At 31.0% G+C, this 13,315-nt stretch overlaps 1 long non-coding RNA gene across 1 annotated transcript; it reads left to right on the plus strand.

Annotated features, from left to right (window-relative positions):
* Positions 1–3,879: 3,879 nt before the first annotated feature.
* LOC135950091 (uncharacterized) lies at positions 3,880–10,662 on the plus strand. Its single transcript, XR_010575931.1, has 2 exons — positions 3,880–4,038; positions 10,444–10,662. It is a non-coding gene; the product is annotated as an uncharacterized LOC135950091 (long non-coding RNA).
* The last annotated feature ends 2,653 nt before the right edge of the window (positions 10,663–13,315 follow it).

The raw sequence follows: 13,315 nt of genomic DNA on the forward strand, positions 1-13,315 counted from the left end.
AAATTTCTACTTAAAAAGTGAACAAAAACATCACATTTATCAAAAAAAATTTCTTAAAATTGAAGTTCATAAATAAGGGATCACTAAAATAAAAAAGTAAAGATCAATTTAATTATAATATAAGATTTCATTCAGAAGTTTTTTTAAATAAAACACATAAAATAGAATTTAATGTCTAAATCTTTATTATGACCCGAAAGAACAATCTCTGACATTACTTTTTAAAGATAATTTCATTAAAATATAGCACCACGCTGTAGGTGGTCAATTCGGAAGGCAATAATGCCTGAGATGAAAGCATAAATTCGAGCATGGCGGCTTCAATTGAATGTCATTATATTCTGAATAAATTTTGTCAAAATAGAAAAAGTTGCATTAGAATTTTTCCCTTTTTATTTCAGTAATTAATGTGACAAACCTTCGAATGGGAGTGGAACTGGCACGCTGGTGGTTGCACGGCGTTAGCTCGTCGGATTGGGGTCGGTTCTTTTCCACTCAGTTTGTCGACACTTAAATTTTTCGTGCCATTTGTAATTTTCCATATTTCCTAACACTTAACAACAGACATATTAAACACAATGTTATGGTATACCTTTAAGCTTGACGGACGGACGTTTTGACAGTTGCGTGTGGGTTTGTTAGGTGGTCAATATATTCAGGAATCACTGAAGGTATTGTTTGAGTTACCTTCACGGGTTGCCCTCCCCTGATATGGCATTGTTTCAGCCATCCATGGCTCCTATGCACCCGTATTTAGAATCGTAGGAACCCCTAAGTAAAACTCACCATTTACCACGACTCACACCATTACCTTTCTCCTCTTAGCCTTGCATTCTCACGAATAATAATAACATGTAACAGATTTCAGATCTTAAACTTAATTATAAACATAATTTTATTGATTAAAATTATCTTTATATGGTAGTTTCATGTATAATTATCGTTACAAAATCAATAACAAATCTTAAATAATTAAATAATCACAAAAAATTAACAATTAACATATAATATATAACATACAAATAATTACAAAAATAACAAAATAAAGATATAACAAAAATCTAACAATTTAACAATATTTGAATGTGTTTAAGTATAAGCAAAAGATATAGAAATATAGTTTTAAATAAGTTTGTTTTACAATTTATAAATTTGTATTTTTAATGTTTTTGTTCACTATGGCATTTTATAGTTCCTAACATATTTGATTGATTTCACTATTAATTTATTTGTTTATGTATCTATTTATTAATTTATGTATCTATTTATTGATTTATGTATTTATTTATTGATTTATGTATTTATTTATTGTTTTAGTTATATTGATATTTAGTTATTGAGTTAGTTAGTTATTTAAATAGTTTTTTATTTGGTTATTTACCTAATTATTTGGTTATTTTGTTATTTTGTCACTTAGACATTTAGTTATTTATTTAGACTAGTTTTTTTTTAATTATTTAACCAAGATTTTTATCTTAAATAAACGTTTATTTAAATATTATTTTGGTTGATATTTGTTATAATATTTATTATTGTTTATATATTATTATTTATTGGAGATCAAAAAAAAATAAGTTAATTATTATCACAAATAATTAATCTGATTTATTATTGTTGCTGTTTGTAGTATTAAATATGTTTTGTGAACAACTAATTAATTGAATTGTAGAGTATTTTTTTTTGTATATTCGATTAATTGATTTTCTAGAATCGAACTGATTTAAAATTTTTATGTTTCAAAAAAAAAATAAGTTAGTAATTTAATTAGGTGTATAATATATGTCTGTTCAATAACAAAAGAAACTATATTAAGTTGTATCAAAACAATACTAAATATATAAATATTTTTGTTATTGAACAGATCTAATATTATAAAATTTAAATATTGTAATTATATTACAAATATATATGTTTCAATAAGTTATATAAACTATGTGTAAGAAAAACAATAATATAATTTAATAGTAATTAATTAAGATAATTAAATAATCCTCTATAGCACGAATTAGGATAAGTTTTTTTTTTTTTGCTTATGAAAATTAACAATTCTGAATTTGATTATATAATTATTCTAGTTGGAGGTATTTCATTCGCGAAGAAAGACGTTACGAATTAGGAAATATATGATCTACAATGTTTTCTTCGGGATTATAGTTTATATAATATAATATGTATAATTAAATAATTTAAGTTTTAAATATGTACTACCACATATACACAAGTACACATAACATACACCATGATTAGATGATAGAATATTATTCGAATTAGTTTTTTTTTTCTATTCCGAAGGTGACCTTTTGTGTGTATAATGACCTTCGAAGGTCAGATGGGTCATAAAATGTCACAATCTTGTTTGCCTATTTCTACAATTTCACGGCTTACCCTGGAAATTCCACTTTTTTCTATTGTTGTCCCACAAATTACATGCCACAGTTTAAATTGAATTCTAGTGGTTTGGGACTACCCTGTTCCTATTTTGGTTTATGTCCGGACTTTAATGATAGTGGTTTTATTCCTTTCACACTCCTTTGATGGTTTTTTTTTTTTTTGTTTTACGATATTCGGTGGCCCTCTATCGTGTATTTCAAAAGAAGTTAGTTTTCTGGATTATGGCCTGGCTAGATTATTAGAGCCTCACTTTTTCGTCAATAGATGGTGTGAATTTATATTTCCTTTTATTTATTCTATTAACAAACAAAAAGAACAAAAATGCCTATATATTATTCATTCACTATATTGTATTCAAATTGAAATCCCAAGGAATTGGTATTAAATTCAAATACTGTATAGAGTATCTAGCAAAATCGTCATAAAACTAAATTTGATTTAATCTTATTAAAAAGATAATGTCAAATAAAAATCAAATTTCGAATGAGACCATAGTTTTATCACGATAAACACCACATATTTCTGATTAAGACTTACATTTATCTCCGTATGCATATATTATTCTTACTGTTTTTCCACGTTTAATATTTTACGTTTACTATTTTGTATAAACTAATATTTTCACGATCACGACTGTTCACTATCTTACGGAGTAATGTTGATGTTTGATCGATTATGTACCCATACAGCACCGTTCAACCAATCATTCGATCTTCGGCAACATTACTACAAATATATGATCGTTAAAAATCAATATATTTGTTGTTATTAATTGGTATGTCAAGGTCAAAGAAAGGTCATAGTAGTCTGTCGTCATTTGAATCCCTTCACTGTATTGTCATTGTGATTGTTACATTAAAACATCAGGACATAACTGCCATCTATACGTCATAACCTGTGAGGTTTGTTTTCGTACTAGAGTAATGTAGTGAAAAGTGCAAATAAACAAAAAAGGAGAACAGTAAAGAAGGAACCAAAACAAAAACAAATAACTAAACTTCATTTCGTAAAGTTTTGTATCGGAACTTGACGTACAAACAAATAAAATAAAGTACAATAAAAATAAATATACATAAATAATAAATTTATGGTGAAAGTGTCCAAGGCGGTGTACTCTCCATGAATGAATGGATGGAGTAAGAAGAAACCGTCCTTATTTTGTTTTTGAGGTGACCGTCACAAAGGCAGTATTTATTGCAGAACTTGTGTAGCAATAAAAACTGGGAACCACGAAGCCGGGCACCTGTCTAATACCTCGGTAAGTTTGGTATTACTAAATACTTTTGTTCCATTCAGGGTAAGTTCGTATATATACATACGTTTTCGTCAATGTTTATATCCCGCTATTAATTGTATTCTATCTATTCATCCAGGTTCTGTTCGTTGATCTGGTCTTGGAAGTTATGAAATCTACACGTATTCCTATCAGTATCATGATCGTATCAAATCTATCTATCAAATCAAATCTTCTATTCTTGTTTAGTTTCCTTTCCCCTTGATCTATTACTAAAACAACAACTAAAAAATTTTTATTTTTCAGATAAATCTTCAATTGTGGAAGTCTGTACACGATTATAAATGTCCCGCGCTATCACCTTGTTCCTTTAATGTGTTCCGGATTTATCCAAGAAGCATATACAAGATCTTGTGAGTAAAGCTTTCTTTTTTTTTTTTCTTTCTTTCCGAACATGGCTACTATAGTTTTTTTTTTCACTGATTTTGATTCGTTCTTAGAATAGTTCTATTTTCGGTTTATAAAAAAAAAGTCAGGGGGTTTCAATTTGATCAAAGAGGTTAGTTTAACAAAAATGTAAAGACTTTGACTTTCAGAATTCGAGCCTGATTTGAGTATTTTTTTCAAATCTTATGTCATCTCTAAGATTATGTTATCACCCAATTTATCTAAATTTAAAAGAAATAGTTTTATGGATTTTCATGTTACTTATTAGTAGTGTATTCAATTAATCGGGTTTTTTTGGTTTAATCGGTTAACCGAGCAAATCCTTTATCGGGGTTTAGATATATTCGGTTAATAATCGGTTAATTTAAAATTATGCGATTAGCCGAATAATGTCTATAATAATTTTTAAATTGAAAATACAACCACGAATTTTGTGTACACAAACATAAAAAAAAACAAAATATAACAATTCAACCAAAAAAAAATAATAGCAAATATGGTATTTGAGATCCTTTTTGTATACACATTTCAGTTTCTTTAGGATAATAGTGAGATCTTCTCAAATGATCTTTTGAAAAAGAATATAATTTAATTTTTTTTCTTTTTTTTTTGATTTAATAAAACTTGACCGAAAAATAAAAACTCTCTCGTTGATTGTAGATGTTGGTGAAATCGAAAGCATGATAAAGAATAACCAATATCTCAGTTTTTTTTAGTTTTTTTTCTAAGCATCTCAAATCTTTCGGTATATCATTGGTGTCCTTTTTATATTGTTTTAGATATTGAATACTTTTGATAGTTTCGTTAAGTTCTTTACATGTAAATGCAAGTTGTTATTCTCACTAAACATTTTTCTTGGATGTTCGAAAAAATATATAATTTTAATTTGAAATTTGTATTTGAATTGAAATAAAAAAAAATAAATACAAAAAGAAAATATGTTAAAGTGCAAAAAAAAAAAAAAAAGGAATTTCGGTTAATCGATTGAATACCCTACTTATTAGCCATATAAACTTGATATTCACCTATAATCCTGTTTTCTGTAGTTATCTTAGCCTTATGTCCAAATATTTTTTTCTAATGTTTTCTACTGCTTAAGGTGTTGTGCATGCATTATACCGATTAATTGGCCATTCAAATTTTCAACCTCGTACTGGTTAGATCCTACTTTTCTTCTGATCCTGCACTTTAACCAGGGCTTACACAGTTTTGCATTTATACCCTTCGCAAAATTGCTTTGTATAAAGTTCTTTCTATAAACTTCTTGTCCCTCTCTATAAGTTATGATCTTGCTCCTCTTGTTGTAATATCTTGCGTTCCTCTCATACGCTTTATGAACATTGTCACTGATTTTGTTGTGTAGACTCTGCATCATGTCAGCTTTAGGAAGTATTGTTATTTCACCATCTTCTAACGCATTCAATTTTCTCAGGATTTCATAAGCATCCGCATGCGTAACCATGTTGTAGCCAATGAGAGCAAAGTACGGAGTTACTCCGGTTGACGCGTGTATAGTAGATCGTAGTGATTGTTCTACTTTACTGATATTCTCATCCCATTTCGACTGATCATTTTGGAGGAAACTTCTTATACCGCTTATTATCATCTGGTTAACTCTCTCGCTCGCGTTTGCCTGTGGAGCATATATGGGAGTTCTTATATGTTTTATGCCGAAGGTATTTAGCAGGTCTTTGAAAGCCCCAGAAACAAATTGTTTTCCATTATCAGAATGGATTTGTTCAGGCACGCCAAACTTATGAAAAATTTCGTCCACTAAGAATTTGTTGACTGCTTTAGTGGTAGCCTTAGACATTGCCTTAAGAAGTACAAATTTGGTTTTATGATCCAACACTATAAATATAAATGTGTTTCCAGATCTACTTCTTGGATATGGTCCAAGGAAATCGATATACAATTTCTGAAAGGGTCTGTGTGTTATTACTTCTTTCCCCATTGTAGGTCGCAAAATTTGCTTTGGGTGCTTTATTTCCTTACACAAATCGCAGGATCTTACAAAATTCCGTGTATCTTTAACCATTGTCGGCCAATAGAAAAGTTCGCGTAACTTATATAAAGTTTTAGCTACGCCACCATGTACCGTATTATCTTCATGACATTTAGCTAGGACCTTAGATATCGCAGGATTTGGTAACCATACTTTCCAAGATGTTTCACTTCCGCTTTCCCTATCAAACTTAATTTTCTTATATACCTTGTTTTCCTTAACTTGTATGTCTGGTAACCGTTCGCTATTGTCATTTACTGTCTGAATTAGCGTTAAATAAGTTGAGTCTTTGAAATCTTCTGAATCTAAATCGATCAATCTGTCTTCGTTGCATGTTATTTCTTCAATATCTAATCTAGATAACATATCAGGTACTATATTCTTGCTTCCTTTCCTGTGCTCAATATCAAATCTAAAGCCTTGTAGCTTCAAGCTCCATCGAGCTAATCTTCCATTCAAGTCCTTTTGCTTCATCAACCACTTGAGGCTTGAATGGTCCGTTATCACGGTGAAGTCCATTAGCTCTATATACTGCCTAAACTTTTCTATCGCCAACACAACAGCTAAGCACTCTTTTTCCGTTGTTGAGTAATTTTTCTGGGCAGTATTCAACTTTTTAGAAAAGTATTCGACAGGATGTTCACCTCCATCCTCGTCTTTTTGAAAAAGCACAGCACCTACTCCAACATTCGATGCATCGCATTGCACGTAGAAATGCTTATCAAAATCTGGGCTGGTGAGAATGGGGCTGGAAACTAAACGCTTTTTTAACTCTTCGAAAGATTTCAGGGCATCTGGCGTTAGTATGAATTTAGTCGTTTTCCTCAAAGTATCTGTTAGCGGAGCTGTTAATGTTGAAAACTCGCTTAAGAATCTTCGATACCACCCTACAGTCCCTAAGAATCGACGTACCTCCTTGGCGTTTTTAGGTGGGTTCATGTTAACTATTGCCTCTACTTTACTTTTGTCCGGTTTTAGCTTTCCTCCTCCGACAATGTATCCAAGATATTTAAGTTCTTTATAGCAGAACTTGGATTTTTCCATATTGATGGTTAGTCCTGCCGCCGTTAGTTTCTGGCCTACAATTTTTAACATCTCCACATGTTCTACGAAGTTAGATGAAACTATTAGGAGGTCGTCCAAGTACACGAAGATCCTGTCCTTCAGCTCTGATGGGATGACCTTGTCCATCAGGGCCGCGTTACAGAGGCCGAAGGGCATTACTTTGAATTGGTAATGAGGCCTCCCCTGGACAGTAAATGCAGTCTTAGCTCGGCTAGATTCCTCTAGCGGGATCTGCCAAAAGGCATCCTTCAGATCGATAGCAGATATAAAGTACGTATCTCCAAGTCTCACGAGCAAACCATCGATATTCGGGAGAGGATAAGCATCCTTCTTTGTGACTTTATTTAGCTCCCGTGCGTCTAGGCATAAGCGATTCTTGTTAGGCTTTATCACCAGCGTTGTCCTGCTATTCCATTCGGCTTCCTTGGCTATTTCGATTACATCCAGTTCCAGCATCCTGTCGAGCTCCGCATAAGTCAGTTTTTGTACCGCTGGACTCACTGGATAGTACCTCATCTTCTTGGGCTGAGCATCTCCGGTGTCTATAATATGTTTTTCCAGATTTGTCCTACCTAATCCATATTTCGTATAGCATCGGAAATACGTTTTTACGTTATCTAATATCCTTAGTTCTTGTTCGGATAATATGTGTATGTTGTTATTGTTAGTTGTATCTGTCCCTATTTCTTCGACTACGAGACTTGCAGGGTTTATGTTGATTCCTATACTTTGCCAAAAATCATATCCGAGTATTAGCTCCTGTTTTAAGTTCGGAATCAAGTATAGTACAACATCCTTATTTTTAGATCCAAACTTCAAGTTAACCAGTATCTTGCCTATTATTTGATGACCTGAACCATCTGCTGTTTTTATGTTGGATTTGTAATCAATTATCTGACAATTCATTTTCCTAACATTTTGCATACAATTGTGTCCTAGGCAACTTATTGAAGCTCCACTATCCATCAGTCCTTTAAGGTGTAATCCATTAACCAGTACATCCATGTAAGGTCTGTTGTCGAAATCTGATTATATCGAGGTTGTTGCTATTTCTTTTCTCTCGGCTTTTCTCTTCTTGTATCTCTCTCGTGTTTTTATGATTCTCTCGTTCGGCTTAAATTCAACGTCATTAAAGATCCTCTCACGTACTTTGTTATAATGTTCGAGTCGTTCTTCATATGTTCGAAAAGGTTTCGTTACGGTCTTCGGTTTTTGGTAGTCTTCGTTCATGTTTGTTGTTATCGTTACGACTGGTCTTGATTCGAACATGTCAACCCAGTCCTTGCCATGCTCGTCTATTTGTTTCCCGAACACTTCGGGCATTTAGGTGTAATCACATTTGCGAACCCACATTTGTAACAAAATAGGTTTCGCTGTTCGGAACTACACTCTACGAAAGTATGGCCTGGAGCTTTGCAGTTCCAACAAACGAGTTGTCTGGCAGGTGGTTTATCTAATTTAAACGCTTCTATATTAAAATCGACATCGCCTTGCGTTTCAGTACTATCGATTTCGTTTACTCTCCGAACGGCATATTGTCTGTGGCTATTTCTTTTTACCAAATTCCGTTCAGCACGTCGGCATTCATCTAAAAGTTGGTCGAAACTTCGGATGTATATTGGATATATTAATTGGTATATTCCATCCTTTAGGTTATCTTTTACGATCCTGACCAATTCTTCCTCTCTCACTTCACGGCTAAGTTGATTCTTTAGAGCTCTGAGGGATGTTGTCTACGCTCCATTATGCATCGCTGGATCTCGGAATCACTGTCAAATCGACGAAACTTCCTTATCAAATTATATTTTAATTGTGGCCATTCGCAATAAGGGTTTTCGCGGCGAAATGTCCAAAACCACTCATAAGCATTCCCGGACAATAGGTGATGGAAACCTTTCATTAGCGTTGTCATCGGACAGTTGTAATCGACTTGTAGCGATTCAACCCTAAACACGAAATCTTCGACTGTAAATGATTTTCTACTACCGTCAAATTTGATGCCCCATTTCTCCAGTTCTAACGGCGCGTGTACTCTAGAATTGGGGTTTGGGTTAGGAGTTGGTTGGTGTATTTGCTGTTGTTGTTGGTTTTCTGTTTCCATTGGTCTTTGTTGAGAGAAGTTTACGTAGTTGTGCTGAGGTGCCTGGGTATTATTAAAGATGTCAAATGAATTGTTTCTTTCGGCTCTCATCACTTCTTGGACAATTCTAGGTACTAATTGTTGCAGTGTTTCGGATACCTGTTTTAACACTTCAGCTTGAGATGCTCCTACTGATGCACTTACATAATCTCTAAGAGTTAAGCCATCGTTGTTTACAACAGTGTCGTTTTCCATGTGTTGGTTTAACCTTACATTCTGGTTTGAACGATTTTCAATGTACTCCTGTCGTATTCCCAGGGCTGCTGTACTACTATATTGGGGTGAAACTATGGTGTTGTCGGTTTCGGGAGACGAAGTTGTTTGTTGTGTTGTAACATGTTGTGGATATGGTTGCTGAGTATTAACCGGTAGTTGTGGGAATGTCAGAGATAATAATGATGGTATTACATTTGTTGTAGTTGCCGTAGCAGTAGTGGTTGTTGTTGTCGTTACTGTTCTGTTTGGTGTAGGGTCGCTTTGTTTAGATTTGCCCTTAGATCTTAGTGCTCTTTCCTGTTCCATGATTGTTTATATAAAAACTAGTATAACGAAAACAAGATTTCTATTTTCCTAATAAAACAAAACTATATTGTTGACTATAGTGGTGAGGATCGGTACAAAAATACTAATTTAACTATCCTATAAGGGAATATAAACCTATTTATAGTTTTTGTTTAATTAATATATGTCAGTTTAACGAAAAAAATCTAATCTAAATCTTCTCCTGAGAGAAAACACTAATCAAAACAAAAGATTCAAGACACAAGCGTGAATCAAAAAAAAATAAGTTTAAAAAAAAATAATTATACAAAAGAAAATTGAAATGATCTAATAGTTAAAGAAGATAGATAATTAAGAAAAAAAAACGTAATTATATGAACAATATATAAAAAAAAGGATTTTCTTATTAACCAATGTATGGTTTTGATATTAGTTCAGTCGAGTGTACTAGGATTAGTAGTTAACTTAATACAAAGAAACAATACTTTTACTTTACTCAATCTACAATTCTACAATATAATACATACAAAGTTTTATTTTGTTAATTATTATTTTAAGTTTTGGTTCTGTTATTTTAGTAATTTGATTTTTTTTTTTTAGTTTTAAGCAAAGTGAATTTGCTGTTAGTTAATTTATATATTAACTTTTTTTTTCTTTCAGATATTGGCTGGTGTGAATCATCGAGTTTGGCTGGTAGTTTACTATTGATTGGTGATCCTGATGATGTTTTTATTTCAAATTTTTAACATTTTACATTATTTTTCTACAAATTGTGAAATCAAGAAAATGTTTTGTATTTGCAAAAACATCTATAAATCTTGAAATAATTTTCATTACGAAAATTAAATAAAATTATTACCCACGTTATAATGAAGAAAATTGTTGTTTTCCTTCGGAAATGGATTCTCTTTCTTATCTACTACTGTCAAAAATGCGGACGAAATGTATTCACTGGACAATACTATTATGGATTATAGAAATCTTCTCGCAACGAGTCTGTTAAAGTCGCTAATAAGCTCGAGACTTTATAGTCGTTTGGCTTATGACTTACTTTATTTTCAGAACTGTTTTGATTCGAGTTCCTATAATCGAGTAAACAAAATTTGAACTAATCAGTTTTTTCTCGCCGTGTGTTCGTTAGAGTCGCGAATAAACTTAAGACATTTTAGTCATAACGGTTTATGACATACTTTAACGACACACTTTGATTCAAAATGATTCGTTCTTCAATACTGTTATGATTACAAAACAAACGCCGCGACGCAGGCATGGTATGTTGTTTTTCATAAACTCCTTCCGGGACATGCGTTTGTTGTATAAACATTACCGTATTGAAATTTGTATGGCATTTTGAAAAATGCTCATACGTTGGGCGCCATAAATGTGACAAACCTTCGAATGGGAGTGGAACTGGCACGCTGGTGGTTGCACGGCGTTAGCTCGTCGGATTGGGGTCGGTTCTTTTCCACTCAGTTTGTCGACACTTAAATTTTTCGTGCCATTTGTAATTTTCCATATTTCCTAACACTTAACAACAGACATATTAAACACAATGTTATGGTATACCTTTAAGCTTGACGGACGGACGTTTTGACAGTTGCGTGTGGGTTTGTTAGGTGGTCAATATATTCAGGAATCACTGAAGGTATTGTTTGAGTTACCTTCACGGGTTGCCCTCCCCTGATATGGCATTGTTTCAGCCATCCATGGCTCCTATGCACCCGTATTTAGAATCGTAGGAACCCCTAAGTAAAACTCACCATTTACCACGACTCACACCATTACCTTTCTCCTCTTAGCCTTGCATTCTCACGAATAATAATAACATGTAACAGATTTCAGATCTTAAACTTAATTATAAACATAATTTTATTGATTAAAATTATCTTTATATGGTAGTTTCATGTATAATTATCGTTACAAAATCAATAACAAATCTTAAATAATTAAATAATCGCAAAAAATTAACAATTAACATATAATATATAACATACAAATAATTACAAAAATAACAAAATAAAGATATAACAAAAATCTAACAATTTAACAATATTTGAATGTGTTTAAGTATAAGCAAAAGATATAGAAATATAGTTTTAAATAAGTTTGTTTTACAATTTATAAATTTGTATTTTTAATGTTTTTGTTCACTATGGCATTTTATAGTTCCTAACATATTTGATTGATTTCACTATTAATTTATTTGTTTATGTATCTATTTATTAATTTATGTATCTATTTATTGATTTATGTATTTATTTATTGATTTATGTATTTATTTATTGTTTTAGTTATATTGATATTTAGTTATTGAGTTAGTTAGTTATTTAAATAGTTTTTTATTTGGTTATTTACCTAATTATTTGGTTATTTTGTTATTTTGTCACTTAGACATTTAGTTATTTATTTAGACTAGTTTTTTTTTAATTATTTAACCAAGATTTTTATCTTAAATAAACGTTTATTTAAATATTATTTTGGTTGATATTTGTTATAATATTTATTATTGTTTATATATTATTATTTATTGGAGATCAAAAAAAAATAAGTTAATTATTATCACAAATAATTAATCTGATTTATTATTGTTGCTGTTTGTAGTATTAAATATGTTTTGTGAACAACTAATTAATTGAATTGTAGAGTATTTTTTTTTTTGTATATTCGATTAATTGATTTTCTAGAATCGAACTGATTTAAAATTTTTATGTTTCAAAAAAAAAATAAGTTAGTAATTTAATTAGGTGTATAATATATGTCTGTTCAATAACAAAAGAAACTATATTAAGTTGTATCAAAACAATACTAAATATATAAATATTTTTGTTATTGAACAGATCTAATATTATAAAATTTAAATATTGTAATTATATTACAAATATATATGTTTCAATAAGTTATATAAACTATGTGTAAGAAAAACAATAATATAATTTAATAGTAATTAATTAAGATAATTAAATAATCCTCTATAGCACGAATTAGGATAAGTTTTTTTTTTTTTGCTTATGAAAATTAACAATTCTGAATTTGATTATATAATTATTCTAGTTGGAGGTATTTCATTCGCGAAGAAAGACGTTACGAATTAGGAAATATATGATCTACAATGTTTTCTTCGGGATTATAGTTTATATAATATAATATGTATAATTAAATAATTTAAGTTTTAAATATGTACTACCACATATACACAAGTACACATAACATACACCATGATTAGATGATAGAATATTATTCGAATTAGTTTTTTTTTTCTATTCCGAAGGTGACCTTTTGTGTGTATAATGACCTTCGAAGGTCAGATGGGTCATAAAATGTCACAATCTTGTTTGCCTATTTCTACAATTTCACGGCTTACCCTGGAAATTCCACTTTTTTCTATTGTTGTCCCACAAATTACATGCCACAGTTTAAATTGAATTCTAGTGGTTTGGGACTACCCTGTTCCTATTTTGGTTTATGTACGGACTTTAATGATAGTGGTTTTATTCCTTTCACACTCCTTTGATGGTTTTTTTTTTTTTTGTTT

The sequence above is a fragment of the Calliphora vicina genome, chromosome 2 (assembly GCF_958450345.1).
Source record: "Calliphora vicina chromosome 2, idCalVici1.1, whole genome shotgun sequence".
NCBI classification, from domain to species: domain Eukaryota; kingdom Metazoa; phylum Arthropoda; class Insecta; order Diptera; family Calliphoridae; genus Calliphora; species Calliphora vicina.